This window comes from Pleurodeles waltl, chromosome 9, assembly GCF_031143425.1.
Source record: "Pleurodeles waltl isolate 20211129_DDA chromosome 9, aPleWal1.hap1.20221129, whole genome shotgun sequence".
In the NCBI taxonomy this organism is placed as follows: domain Eukaryota; kingdom Metazoa; phylum Chordata; class Amphibia; order Caudata; family Salamandridae; genus Pleurodeles; species Pleurodeles waltl.
Window position 1 is genome coordinate 75,714,689 of NC_090448.1, and position 14,436 is coordinate 75,729,124.

A 14,436-nucleotide genomic window follows, 5' to 3' on the forward strand; every position below is an offset into this window, starting at 1 on the left:
CAGTGTATTTCTACCGAGGGGGTGCGTGCGTAGATGAGCTGCCCTGACTCTGTGAGGAGGAGGCTCGAGGGGTGGGGGACATGCTCACACTTGTAAAGTCTGCATGGCTAGGGATGACGGCGGAGACAGACATAATTAAACCTAACCAGGAACAGAGAGCGCAACGAGGCACCATCGTCCCACCACGACTGGGTGTAGCAGGAAACTAAGGAAAAAGTATTTCGGATCAGGATTCCCTGCTAATGATAGAGGTAAGATGCACGTATATATGTTTTTTATTAGTTAGGGGGGCATATGGTCTGCAAAATTGTGTTAATCCTTTTACCAACCAACGGGCTTGAAGGAATACATTGAATTGTTCTGGTGTATTTAAATCTTTATTTCTCGCTCCTGGCTTGCACGTCATATGATTCCCCTCCCTAGAGCCCTTGCAGCTTCCCTCTCTTAGCGCCAAGAAGCTGCATCGACTCTAAACGCAACTCCTTAAACCCCATCACCCCCTGAAAAGCTCAACAATATATGTTGCTAGTTATGTATGGGTTGGGGGCTAACTCCTGCCACTCCCCCCCCTGTCCCCCCCCATCCCCAGACGAGGCACAAACGCGCAATTACGTTCTTCTCCTCGAATTTATCCTCTCAGTACTCCCCTCCGTATTACGCAGACATGTACTTTATTCTTCTCCTCGAATTTATCCTCTCAGTACTCCCCTCCGTATTACGCAGACACGTACTTTTTCGGGGGCGCAAAGCGCTATAGTTCGCCCATGGTTTAGATAATTAATCCAAAAAATAATTTCGCCTACAGGTCCTTTCTGAGGTGAGGTCGTCTACCGGCTAAAAGATGCATCACTTTCCATCCCACCATTCCCCCTTGACCGCATCGTGTGATCTTGGGCAATTGAACCATTCCCCGTGCATACTTTTTTTCATCAACATCGGCGGGTCTCAGTTACGCACTCGCTAGTCGAGGGACAGCGTGTGCAGTTCACGCGGAAAGAACATTGTTGCCCCGGTACCACACTGCCTGTGGGTGTGTTTTGGGGTCCTCGCCCTGTTAGCAGCATCTTTTTGACTAGTCGTGGTATTCTTCGGACAGGTTTTCATTCCGCAGAATAAAAGGCAGGCACCTTTTATTTTTGCCAAACGTGAACAGCTCCTCTGTCTATCCAGAGGACACTGCGCTTAGGCTTCTCTCCGATGGTAAGTAGTGCAGGATCTCGGTGTCTGACACCACCTGTAGTCTGCTAAGAAGGGCGGGAACGCACCGACAGTGCTTGTGGTCTGGTGAATAGTGCAGGCACTCATTATCTAACGGTGGTTGTTCTCTGGTAAGAAGTGCAGGATCTCAGTGTCTGACCACCTGTAGTCTAACAGTGCTTGTGGTCTAGCGAATAGTACAGGCACGCACTAAGGTGTCTGTTCTCTGGGTCGACGTTTAGGATCGCGATGTCTGACATCGCTTGTAGTTTGATAAGAAGTGAGGGAACACCCTGGCAGTGTTTGAGGTTCGGTGAACAGTGCGGGCAGTCGCACCCTGACGGCGGTGGTCCCTGGTGACAAGTGCAGGAACTCCGTGTCTGACGCCATCTGTAGTCCCATGAGAAGTGCGGGAACACATCGGCAGTGCTTGTGGTCTGGTGAATACTGCAGGCACTCATTATCTGACAGTGCCTGTTCTCAGTGCTTTAAATGGAAATATAGAAGTGTAGGTGCTCACTATTTAGCGTGCCTGCTTTCTCATGAGAAGTGCCAGTACTCAGCACCGGACAGTTCCTGTCCATTTAAAGCACAGCCTGTTCTTTGGCGAGAAGTAAAGTAACTCACAGTCTGACACATTCTATACTCCGAGGCTAAGTGTTAAGTGAGAAGTGCAGGAACTCGATGTCTGACGTCTGATGAGAAGTGCTAGTACAGACTGACAGTGCGTGTGTTCAGGTGAATTGTGCAGGCACTCAATGACGGTGCATGCTCTCTGGTGAAAATTGGTGCTCCATCAGGCACTCGCTGATGGTGCATGCTCTCTGGGGAGAACTTGTGTTCCGTCAGGCATTCAGTGACGGCGCATGCTCTCTGGTGAGAACTGTTGTTCCATCGGGCACTCAATGACGGTGCTTGCTCTCTGGGGAGAACTGGTGTTCTATTAGTCACTCACTGACGCTGCGTGCTGTCTGGTGGGAACTGGTGTTCTATTAGTCACTCACTGACGGTGCATGACCTCGGGGGCGAACTGGTGTTCTATTATTCACTCACTGACGGTGCATGTTCTCTGGTGAGAACTGGTGTTCTATTAGTCACTCACTGACGGCGCATGCTCTCTGGTGAGAACTGGTGTTCTGTTAGTCACCCACTGACGGTGCATACTCTCTGGGGAGATCTGCTTTTCCATCAGGCACTCACTGACGGCGCATGCTCTCTGGTGAGAACTGGTGTTCTGTTAGTCACCCACTGACGGTGCATACTCTCTGGGGAGATCTGCTGTTCCATCAGGCGCTCACTGACGGCGCATGCTCTCTGGTGAGAACTGGTGTTCCATCACTCACTGACAGTGCATGCTCTCTGGTGAGAACTGGTGCTCCATCAGGCACTCGCTGATGGTGCATGCTCTCTGGGGAGAACTTGTGTTCCGTCAGGCATTCACTGACGGCGCATGCTCTCTGGGGAGAACTGGTGTTCTATTAGTCACTCACTGACGCTGCGTGCTGTCTGGTTGGAACTGGTGTTCTATTAGTCACTCACTGACGGTGCATGCCCTCGGGGGAGAACTGGTGTTCTATTATTCACTCACTGACGGCGCATGCTCTCTGGTGAGAGCTGGTGTTCTGTCTGGCCCGGTCTGTAGCCTGTTGAGAAGTGCAGGGACTCTCTGCCTGACACCACATATAATCTGAGGGTAACTCCGGGCACCTAGTAGCGCTGCCTGTAGTCTGGTGAGAAGCCACCTGTAGTCTGATGAGAAATGGTGGTACACACTGGCGGTGCTGGTTCCCTGGTGAGAACTGGTGTGCTGTCCGGCAGGGTCCGTAGCCTGGTAAGAAGTGGTGCAAGGTGCAGGTCTGGACAGCTGACCAGAGTAAAATGCAGACAACATTTCTTATAGATTCTGCCCTAATCACAAACCAGTACAGAAGATTAGTGAAAACATAAATCGTAATCTGACTGAAAAGCTAATCACAACTCTGACAAAGTCCTATGCTGAGAACATGACAATTGAAAAGATTTCAGGGCAGATTTAACAAGGTTTCATGACATGGAAAGTCACAAAAAAAGGATACACCCTGTTGCAAAGTATTTATGAACTATTTACTTTACAGCACAGAACTTGATTAGTGCTGGAAAGCTGTCATAAAGCAATGCAAATACCGCTTCAAGCAACTTTGCGCAACCTTGATTCAAGGGGACGTGTCATGGGTGGCACATGGCGTTCTTATGCAACCACCATTGGGTTTTGAGCTTTTGATTGAGAATTCTGTGTACTAGCAATAGAAGAAAGGGCTTTGCACCAAAAAATAAACACGCATTTGCAATGCAATGGGTCTCACGTTTGCTCGAGTTAGAGCTATTAATGTTGCAAATTCCTAATTAGACTTTTCTTGCCACATAAATTGAAAATGAAAAGTAAAACAGTTGACATAAGTGAACCAATTCAAAGCGCCACGGCCACCATGAGCATAAACACGAAGGAGAGACAAAAAAGGAAGAAGAAGTTTGCTCACAGTCAAATGTATCGGCAAACGTGCAATTATCTATTTAACAGCGTTGATGGCCAAGGCGGTAATAAAACTTCCCCAAGGAGGGATAAGCGTATAGCATTTACCAATGATAACAAAGAATTTTTGAAAGACAAGCCCATGAACGAGTGAAAATGAAGGGCGTGTGGTGGGGTTGTTAAACGTCCAAAGATAGATTACAACACTTCAGAGCACTTGCGCTCGACCTAAAAAGAAGAAATGGCTTAGTTTTGCCTAAGTTTTTCAACTTTGCATGCGTGCTGTACTGTATGGCACAAATCTAATGTGATAGAAGAGTAAGTGTGCGACACAAGGTGGGCTCAAGGAGCTCGAATGCAAACAGTGAGAGAAAGAATGGCATATCTTAAACGAAATGGTTTTATTCTACTCTCTCCCTTTCACACAATGCAGGGCTGCAACGCTGGTTAGTGCGCTGTGCTGTATGACTTATTTACAAATCCCATCCTATCGAATTATAGCTCCGTTTAAGATTCCAAACATCCAGAACCCATGTTGACCTAATAAATAACTTTTTTTAATGGCTTGTTGATGCCATTTTGTTGTTTCATATACTTTACAATTGCTCAATGGTGATCTGATTGTTAACCTAAGAGTAAGGCAGAGCTGCGCTTGCCAGAGTTCAAATCGGGGACTTCAGGTTACACATAGATCTCAGCAGAAAGCCCTTAACTCATTGAGCATGTATAAATAAAGTGATGTTTTGCCAGTCATATTTCCAATTACCAGTTAGAATTCCTGATCACTTACATTTAAATGAGATTGGCATCAGATAGGTTAGAGTCTGAATGTCCATTAAAACCTATAAATGTGGCTTTGGGCACATGCTTTTATAGTTACTTTTCTCAAGAACAATTATTTAAATCTGATATTCAGTAAAAGGTAATTTTGAGAAACACCACATTAATTATCAACCTGTAGATTATAGGTTTACCTTGTGACTGGGCATGCTCAGTCTGTCATCCTTCTGAAGCCAACAGAATAAAATGCCTTTGGATTAGTTAATAACAGTGGTTGAAATGGATGGATCTGTTTGGAATTACATTCCCAGTGCTTGTTTTATTTTTATTTTACAATAACAGTCTCGTACTCTTTGTTAAAAAAAATAACTTACTTGAATGGTTAAGCCTGGCCTTGAAGTTGATCTTTCTAAAAGGGAAAGTGGAGTGTCTACTGTACTCTACAGTCAACATAGAGGCAGCTAAGCAAAGAGGAAACAAGCCTTCTCTCCAAGGTGCCTGCTACCTGAAAGAAATGTAAATTTGTGAATAAGGTTAATCACCCTATCTAAAGGCTGCAGGGGAGCCATATACGTATTTCATTGTCTGAGTAATTTGAGGCTTCATGGTGTCAAAGACGTATTATTTTTGCGAGGTAATGTAAGAGTTTTTCCAACTGAGTTCCTAAGTATGTCCTTGTAATGGAAACTTGTCAAAAAGTTTTGCCCTAAGTAAACCTGATTGTGTTTTGCTAAAAATATATATATTGGAGGCACTTCTTTTATATGAAACACTAATGATAACGTTTTCTGCGCTACACTGGCCCGGAAGACATCTGTGAATTTATATTTGGTGTCTTTGGCGCACATATTACCTTTAAATATCTCTGAGGTAGTGTATGTTTTGCTGACAGCGCTCAGAAACAAAGCGCAGAAATTGCCCCTCAGCAAAACATTCACTAACTTGAAGATATTTCAAGTTACTAGATGTGCTCAAGATGCCAAAAGAGTATGAACAGATCCTTTCAACACTGGCACAGCGAATAAACAGGGTTATAATAGGACCTTGGATCTGTCTGCATGTTTTGAGGCTGCCTGTCTCTTATACTATGGGTAACAATTTTTAAATAGCTTGTATATTCACAGTGCTTTCAATCGCAGTCCAGAACCGTGTAGCCTTATAAATGCACATGGAACTATTCAGTACTGGGCCAGCAAGAGTCGGCTTCGCGACTGGTTGCAGACACAGGCATCTGGAGTGATTGCATGAACCACAGAGGTCAAGGTGGGAAAGGGGAACGTTCCCAGGCTTTATTAATTTCAGTTCCCATACTTTTTAATTAATCATCATCATAAAACATAATTTCCGAATACCATAGAATACAGTCCTCGAAACAGAGATCATAAAAAATGCGCAAGAATATTTCATTACATACTCTTGCCCAATGACAGTAAAAATGCCTTTGAAAGAAAACTGAAAAAAATATCATGATGAAGGAATCTAACCAATCAAATCTAAATACCATATGGCTTCCGTCATTTCGTAGCAGCCCCCATAAAAACCTGCAGAAGCAAAACAAATTTCCAATGTAACAGCAGACTTAATTTCAAAAAATGTCCATGAAGGTTTGAGTTGCAGGTTGAAAAGGGCCTTCACTTCTGTGCAGTGAGAGGGGAAAGTCAGCTAGAGAAGAAACATAATTTCTCTCCAGGGTCCCTGCTCCTGAACCAAATGTAAATGTGGGACATTGGTTAGTCAGCAAATCTGAAGGCTGCTTGGGGCCAGCATAGGCCTTAATTGGTGCAACTGGGAATTTATCCTTTTTGTGGAAAGCTATAAAAGGGTTTGCACTAGATCCAGTGGGCTATTACTAAAAACATTACACTTAACAGCACTGTGAACATCTGAACACGTTTCACTGTTTGGGACATCCTATTTAGATGACGTGTAATGCATTTATTATATTAAATTACTTACATATTCACAGTGCTTTCTATCGCAGACTTGGACTCTTAGACTTACAGATATGGCTCACTAGTTGGCCAGTGTACCGAGCAGAATTCAGATCAGTGATTGGTTACATCCACAGACATCTGAAGTGATTACATTAACCAACCCAGTTTTCCTACCAGAAGAATGTTTTCCACAAATATGAGTTGCGTATATTTTTCCTTTAATGTGAGCTCCGTATATTTTATACGTATTAACCTAAAGCTGAAAACGCTAATAAATAGCTGCAGTATGTTCTGTAGTTCTTGGCTACGTGGCTGTCACAGGCCCCTCACTCACGGATCCCGCCCCCACGGCACTCTAGAACACAGTCTGTCTACGTGTTTTATGTATTTAAGCCGCTGGTTATTAACATACGGAATGCACCAGCCAGCGTCAGAGGCATTGGATCACTGGGAACGCCATGATTAAAACTAAAGTATGCTATAGTCGCGTGCCACCGTCTAAATTTAAATATTGAATACCACGCCCCACTGCAGCACACTAGCAGCTTAGACTCCCGTGTTTACACCTCGGGACCTCCAGGTGGAATCTCGGACCGTGAGGGCACCTGGATTCCAGGACTGTGAGTTTCAGGAAGGAATTGCCCTTTGGCGCCATCTAGTGGACGGCGCCACCAGTTCATTGCTGATACAGGAGCAACTCCGTGGTTGATGGCAGGATAGTGCCCCGGGCTGTTGATTCCAGGCATTAATCCCTCCGCGGCTTCAGAGCCCAGGGCTGCCTGCCTGCATGGCTCCATCCCGGCTCCACCCACAGTGTATTTCTACCGAGGGGGTGCGTGCGTAGATGAGCTGCCCTGACTCTGTGAGGAGGAGGCTCGAGGGGTGGGGGACATGCTCACACTTGTAAAGTCTGCATGGCTAGGGATGACGGCGGAGACAGACATAATTAAACCTAACCAGGAACAGAGAGCGCAACGAGGCACCATCGTCCCACCACGACTGGGTGTAGCAGGAAACTAAGGAAAAAGTATTTCGGATCAGGATTCCCTGCTAATGATAGAGGTAAGATGCACGTATATATGTTTTTTATTAGTTAGGGGGGCATATGGTCTGCAAAATTGTGTTAATCCTTTTACCAACCAACGGGCTTGAAGGAATACATTGAATTGTTCTGGTGTATTTAAATCTTTATTTCTCGCTCCTGGCTTGCACGTCATATGATTCCCCTCCCTAGAGCCCTTGCAGCTTCCCTCTCTTAGCGCCAAGAAGCTGCATCGACTCTAAACGCAACTCCTTAAACCCCATCACCCCCTGAAAAGCTCAACAATATATGTTGCTAGTTATGTATGGGTTGGGGGCTAACTCCTGCCACTCCCCCCCCTGTCCCCCCCCATCCCCAGACGAGGCACAAACGCGCAATTACGTTCTTCTCCTCGAATTTATCCTCTCAGTACTCCCCTCCGTATTACGCAGACATGTACTTTATTCTTCTCCTCGAATTTATCCTCTCAGTACTCCCCTCCGTATTACGCAGACACGTACTTTTTCGGGGGCGCAAAGCGCTATAGTTCGCCCATGGTTTAGATAATTAATCCAAAAAATAATTTCGCCTACAGGTCCTTTCTGAGGTGAGGTCGTCTACCGGCTAAAAGATGCATCACTTTCCATCCCACCATTCCCCCTTGACCGCATCGTGTGATCTTGGGCAATTGAACCATTCCCCGTGCATACTTTTTTTCATCAACATCGGCGGGTCTCAGTTACGCACTCGCTAGTCGAGGGACAGCGTGTGCAGTTCACGCGGAAAGAACATTGTTGCCCCGGTACCACACTGCCTGTGGGTGTGTTTTGGGGTCCTCGCCCTGTTAGCAGCATCTTTTTGACTAGTCGTGGTATTCTTCGGACAGGTTTTCATTCCGCAGAATAAAAGGCAGGCACCTTTTATTTTTGCCAAACGTGAACAGCTCCTCTGTCTATCCAGAGGACACTGCGCTTAGGCTTCTCTCCGATGGTAAGTAGTGCAGGATCTCGGTGTCTGACACCACCTGTAGTCTGCTAAGAAGGGCGGGAACGCACCGACAGTGCTTGTGGTCTGGTGAATAGTGCAGGCACTCATTATCTAACGGTGGTTGTTCTCTGGTAAGAAGTGCAGGATCTCAGTGTCTGACCACCTGTAGTCTAACAGTGCTTGTGGTCTAGCGAATAGTACAGGCACGCACTAAGGTGTCTGTTCTCTGGGTCGACGTTTAGGATCGCGATGTCTGACATCGCTTGTAGTTTGATAAGAAGTGAGGGAACACCCTGGCAGTGTTTGAGGTTCGGTGAACAGTGCGGGCAGTCGCACCCTGACGGCGGTGGTCCCTGGTGACAAGTGCAGGAACTCCGTGTCTGACGCCATCTGTAGTCCCATGAGAAGTGCGGGAACACATCGGCAGTGCTTGTGGTCTGGTGAATACTGCAGGCACTCATTATCTGACAGTGCCTGTTCTCAGTGCTTTAAATGGAAATATAGAAGTGTAGGTGCTCACTATTTAGCGTGCCTGCTTTCTCATGAGAAGTGCCAGTACTCAGCACCGGACAGTTCCTGTCCATTTAAAGCACAGCCTGTTCTTTGGCGAGAAGTAAAGTAACTCACAGTCTGACACATTCTATACTCCGAGGCTAAGTGTTAAGTGAGAAGTGCAGGAACTCGATGTCTGACGTCTGATGAGAAGTGCTAGTACAGACTGACAGTGCGTGTGTTCAGGTGAATTGTGCAGGCACTCAATGACGGTGCATGCTCTCTGGTGAAAATTGGTGCTCCATCAGGCACTCGCTGATGGTGCATGCTCTCTGGGGAGAACTTGTGTTCCGTCAGGCATTCAGTGACGGCGCATGCTCTCTGGTGAGAACTGTTGTTCCATCGGGCACTCAATGACGGTGCTTGCTCTCTGGGGAGAACTGGTGTTCTATTAGTCACTCACTGACGCTGCGTGCTGTCTGGTGGGAACTGGTGTTCTATTAGTCACTCACTGACGGTGCATGACCTCGGGGGCGAACTGGTGTTCTATTATTCACTCACTGACGGTGCATGTTCTCTGGTGAGAACTGGTGTTCTATTAGTCACTCACTGACGGCGCATGCTCTCTGGTGAGAACTGGTGTTCTGTTAGTCACCCACTGACGGTGCATACTCTCTGGGGAGATCTGCTTTTCCATCAGGCACTCACTGACGGCGCATGCTCTCTGGTGAGAACTGGTGTTCTGTTAGTCACCCACTGACGGTGCATACTCTCTGGGGAGATCTGCTGTTCCATCAGGCGCTCACTGACGGCGCATGCTCTCTGGTGAGAACTGGTGTTCCATCACTCACTGACAGTGCATGCTCTCTGGTGAGAACTGGTGCTCCATCAGGCACTCGCTGATGGTGCATGCTCTCTGGGGAGAACTTGTGTTCCGTCAGGCATTCACTGACGGCGCATGCTCTCTGGGGAGAACTGGTGTTCTATTAGTCACTCACTGACGCTGCGTGCTGTCTGGTTGGAACTGGTGTTCTATTAGTCACTCACTGACGGTGCATGCCCTCGGGGGAGAACTGGTGTTCTATTATTCACTCACTGACGGCGCATGCTCTCTGGTGAGAGCTGGTGTTCTGTCTGGCCCGGTCTGTAGCCTGTTGAGAAGTGCAGGGACTCTCTGCCTGACACCACATATAATCTGAGGGTAACTCCGGGCACCTAGTAGCGCTGCCTGTAGTCTGGTGAGAAGCCACCTGTAGTCTGATGAGAAATGGTGGTACACACTGGCGGTGCTGGTTCCCTGGTGAGAACTGGTGTGCTGTCCGGCAGGGTCCGTAGCCTGGTAAGAAGTGGTGCAAGGTGCAGGTACGTAGTGCCTGTAATCCAGAGAGAACTGCAAAAGTAGATTTACGTAAATGAGAGCGCAGGTGACTGGCGAACAGCGCGGGCACTTCTTGTCTGACAGTGCCTGTTCTCTGATGAGAACTGCTGCATGTGGTTTGTTGAGAAGTGCCGGTACTCGCTATCTGATAGTGCCTGACAGCGCTATAGGTGCTGTCTGCCAGCGCCTGTAATCCGTCCAGAACTGCAGAATCCAATTTATGTACAGCTCATGCAGGCTGGAGAACCGTGCAGGTACCCAAGCTTTGACAGTAGTACACTGAGTACTGCAGTTACTCACCACTGGCAGACCCTGAAGCATGATGGGAATGTCCTCCTCTCACTGTCTGCATGCACTTGCTGTCTGATGAAACGAACAGGTAACCGACACCTGGGAGTGCCTGTAATCGAATGAGAAGGGCTGGTGCTGACTGTTAGAAAGTGTTCGCCGTCTGACTAGAAGTGCAGGTACTCGATTTTTTATAGTGTTTGTTGTCCGATCGGAAGTGCCTCTATTTGCTGCCGGAAAGCGTCCGCGCTCTCATGACATGAACAGATATTCATCGCCTGAGAGTGTCTGCAGTCTAATGAGTCATGCAAGTACTCAGTGTCAGGAACTCTTTGCAGTCAGGTGAGAAGTGCAGGTACTAGACAAAGGTGCCGGCACACGGGTAAGAAGAACGGGTGCTCGCCGCCTGAGAGTTCCTGCAGTCTGAGACATGCAGGTACTCTGTGCTAGGAAGTCTTTGCAGTCGGGTGAGGAGTGCAAGTACTCAATGCTATATAGTGTTTGTAGTGTGAAGTGCAGCCTGAAGTGCGTGTCCTCGCTGTCTGAAAGTGGCATCACCATGGCGAGAACAGACCCTCGCCGTCTGAAAGTGCCTGCAGTAATGAGAAGTGCAGGTACCAAGTGTATTAATGTTTGTAGAACAATAAGAACTCTAAGTACCTGCTGTCTAAAGTGCGATGAGAACAACGGGTACTTTCCGATTGGAAATTCCTTCACTCTAATGAGAAGTCCAGGTACTAACTGTTCGAACCTGTGTGACTTAGATGTGAAGTGCAGGTACCCTGTGTTAAGTCGTGTTTTTAGTCTGATACGAAGTGCAGGTACCCGAAGCCTGAAAGTGTCCGCACTCTGAAGGGAACAGGAATTTTACGCCTGAGAGAACCTGCAGTCTAGTAAGAGGCGCAGGTACTCAGTGTTATACTGTTTGCAGTCCGCTGAGAAGCGGGGGTACTCCCTGCTTGAAAGTGCCCGCACTCTGAAGAGGACAGGAATTTCCCGCCGGAGAGCACCTGCACTCTAGTAAAAAGCGCAGGTACTCAGTGTTATACTGTTTGCAGTCCGCTGAGAAGCGCGGGTACTCCCTGACTGAAAGTGCCCGTACTCTGAAGGGAACAGGCTGTCGCTGGCTGAGAGTGCAGGTCGTAGCGTTGAGAAGCGCCTGACTGAATGCTCCCGCACTCTGCTGACAGCAATAAGTACTCAACACCCGAGAGTTCCTGCAGTCTAATGAAAACGTGTCTGCAGTCCGTTGAGAGGTGGTGGGAATGTTAGGGAGTGTATGCCGCTAGTCTGATGACGGTTACCTTCTTGAGCCAATCTCTGATTAAAGTTTAGTTTCCGAGGTGTAGGGATTTGGGGGGGGGAAGGGGGTCAGCGATGGCTGGCGGGGGCTGAAACTTTGAGGTGGCCCACATTCGACACATTATCAATGAATATCTGTGAGATGTGGGAGACTCTTGCCCTCCCCGTCCTACTTTGGCGGGGGGAGGGGGGGTGATTTCACGACACCGCCGAGAGATGCAGATTGCCGCTACCGCCTCCCTGAGACTAAAGGTCGGCCACCGAGGGTTACTCCGTGGCTATCTACATCATAAGAAAATATTCATAAGAAGATGTGTTTATATTAGAGATCTCTAACACCCCATTCAATAGTCGGTCCTGGCACAGAGTAGATCCATGGGGGTTTGTAAATTTAGCTGTGTTATGGTCAGTAAGAAGTATTCCAGATTATCACACACTCGAATGGACACCCTTGGAAGGATGAACCACTGACTTAGCCGCTCTTTGATGTTTAGTATCCCCCAAACGATCGTCTGTGCATCAGGTCCAAAAGCTACATTTCCTAACCAAAGTAATGCTCCTGTCGTGAGTACCTTCTTATAGGTTGAATAACTTCGATAGCGGGGAAGGCATGGTGTGTGGAGAGGTGCTCTCGCTGGGAAAACATATTCATATAATCACATCAAAGGAACACGGCGAAATCTCAGGCAATATTTCAGACACGATCTACAAAAGAAAAACATGAACAAGTATTCACTTTTTCGCCACGGAAGCGGAGGAGGATGGGTATTTATGCTGTTGCATCTTTCATAGGGTCGTATCCCAGCATGATTTACACTACAAAACAAGGCACAGGGAAGTCTGATAGCTTAAGTCAGTACATCTCAGAACAAGCACTGGAAACACCAGTAGCTCTCGCCTACGAGAGCTACTGGCGTTTGCAATGCTTTTAAGACACTTTGCACAGCAGTAGCGATGCTGTGCAACATAGCTAGACGTTTTGAAAAAAACACTGGTGATAGCTCTTTTTCTTCTTAGTGGGGTTAAAAAGAAACACGATCAACGAGTGGGTGTGATACCTAACACAACATAAAGGGGAGGAGATGGGGGCGCTAATGCAACACCAGCGATGGATAGGTGGAGGGATAAAGCAACACCAACAACAGACGCAGGTGGGGTGTTGGATAAGGCAACACAGACATCAAAAATAGTACCTGGATCACAGCGCGAGCAGGAGAACTACACTAATCAAACTAAATCAATCAGTAATTGGTCCATGCTCCAAACGAAAGAACAGGAAGTGACACCAGAAAGCTCTGGCCAATTAGGAGGCAGCAAATACAAGTGACAATGAAGCTAATGAACAATAAGCAATGGAAGGACTCCAAGCCCCTTATAGCAAACAATATGGCTCCCAGGGGCAGTGCATGCGCTGTAGGCAGGTGAGATCAAAAATGTGGATGTCATTCTAATCTCAGGAGATGTCAGTGCAGCTGTATCAATATATATGAGTTCATGATGCACTCGTATCTATCTTGGGACATCTGCCTTATACTACAATATTAATGTTATTTCAGTGTAAAAAAATAATGAAATCTGTCCCCTCCATTTAGTGTTCAGCAGAAAATATGACCACTGCGGCCACCCATTAGTTGTCCAGATGGACAAACACAATTGGTGCCCTGTACCTGGACATTTTATCCCAAAATTAAGACATACAGGACAAAGAGGGGACCAATGTCACCCTGGGACTTTATCAAGTCATTTTCCCATTGTGATGTAGCAGGGCCCCTAACTTGCCTACTACTTAATGTAAAAGTGAAATTAGCATTATTTTATGAGACATTCACTCCTGAGTGTAGAGGGTCGATCACATCCTTCACTGGTGAAAACAGCACAAAGCAAGCCCTCAGAATTAGTGTCAGGCCAATACTCTTTAAACAGATGTTCTTCAAACCTTTAAATGCACCAACCACCCCTTGAATAAAAAACGAGAACACCCAAATAACAAACATATTTTCTCACAATAATTCTATAAATGCAGCAGCTATCCCCAGATCTAACAATTCAAACATTGAACTTGTGTTAGCTATCCATTTAAAAATCCAATCAAGTATATGATTGACAACATGCTATTGGCAGCCCAGTCTCCCTAAAAGTGTAAAAGTATCCACCCCGTGAGGAACATTTAGGGTTATTTGGACCCCCTCCCATAGCCCCAACTTTGACTACATTAGGACATAAGTGGCAAAATATTACTGATGGCCAGTACTGAGTGGCTCACTGCCACTCTTGTTTCTTTCACTAAAACTAAAGCACTGTTTTCAGCATTACACATGTCCTGGGTCCCTAGAGGCAGAGCAAAATGCTCTTCTTGGCCATAGCCTGCTGCCAACCCTTGAAATCAATCCATCTCCAACCCTCATCCAGGTTTGAAGACCTCTGCTTTGAAAGCACTTCCCAGCCAAAGAAAGGCATCTCACCTGAACAGTCTGCAAGTATCTGTCATGTGTCTGTTCGAGAGGGTATAGGTCATTGTGGCCAGCACAGGTAGTTTGGGTCGAGTAAG

The 14,436-nt window shown here is 46.8% G+C and overlaps 1 protein-coding gene across 1 annotated transcript in view; it reads left to right on the plus strand.

Moving 5' to 3' along the window:
* The first annotated feature begins 7,123 nt into the window (after nt 1-7,123).
* Nucleotides 7,124-14,436, plus strand: part of OXTR (oxytocin receptor) — a 147,714-nt gene continuing 140,401 nt past the window's right edge. The window contains exon 1 of the mRNA XM_069206337.1: nt 7,124-7,482. The gene's annotated coding sequence lies outside the window, so the exon portion shown is untranslated. The remainder of the gene's footprint in view (nt 7,483-14,436) is intronic.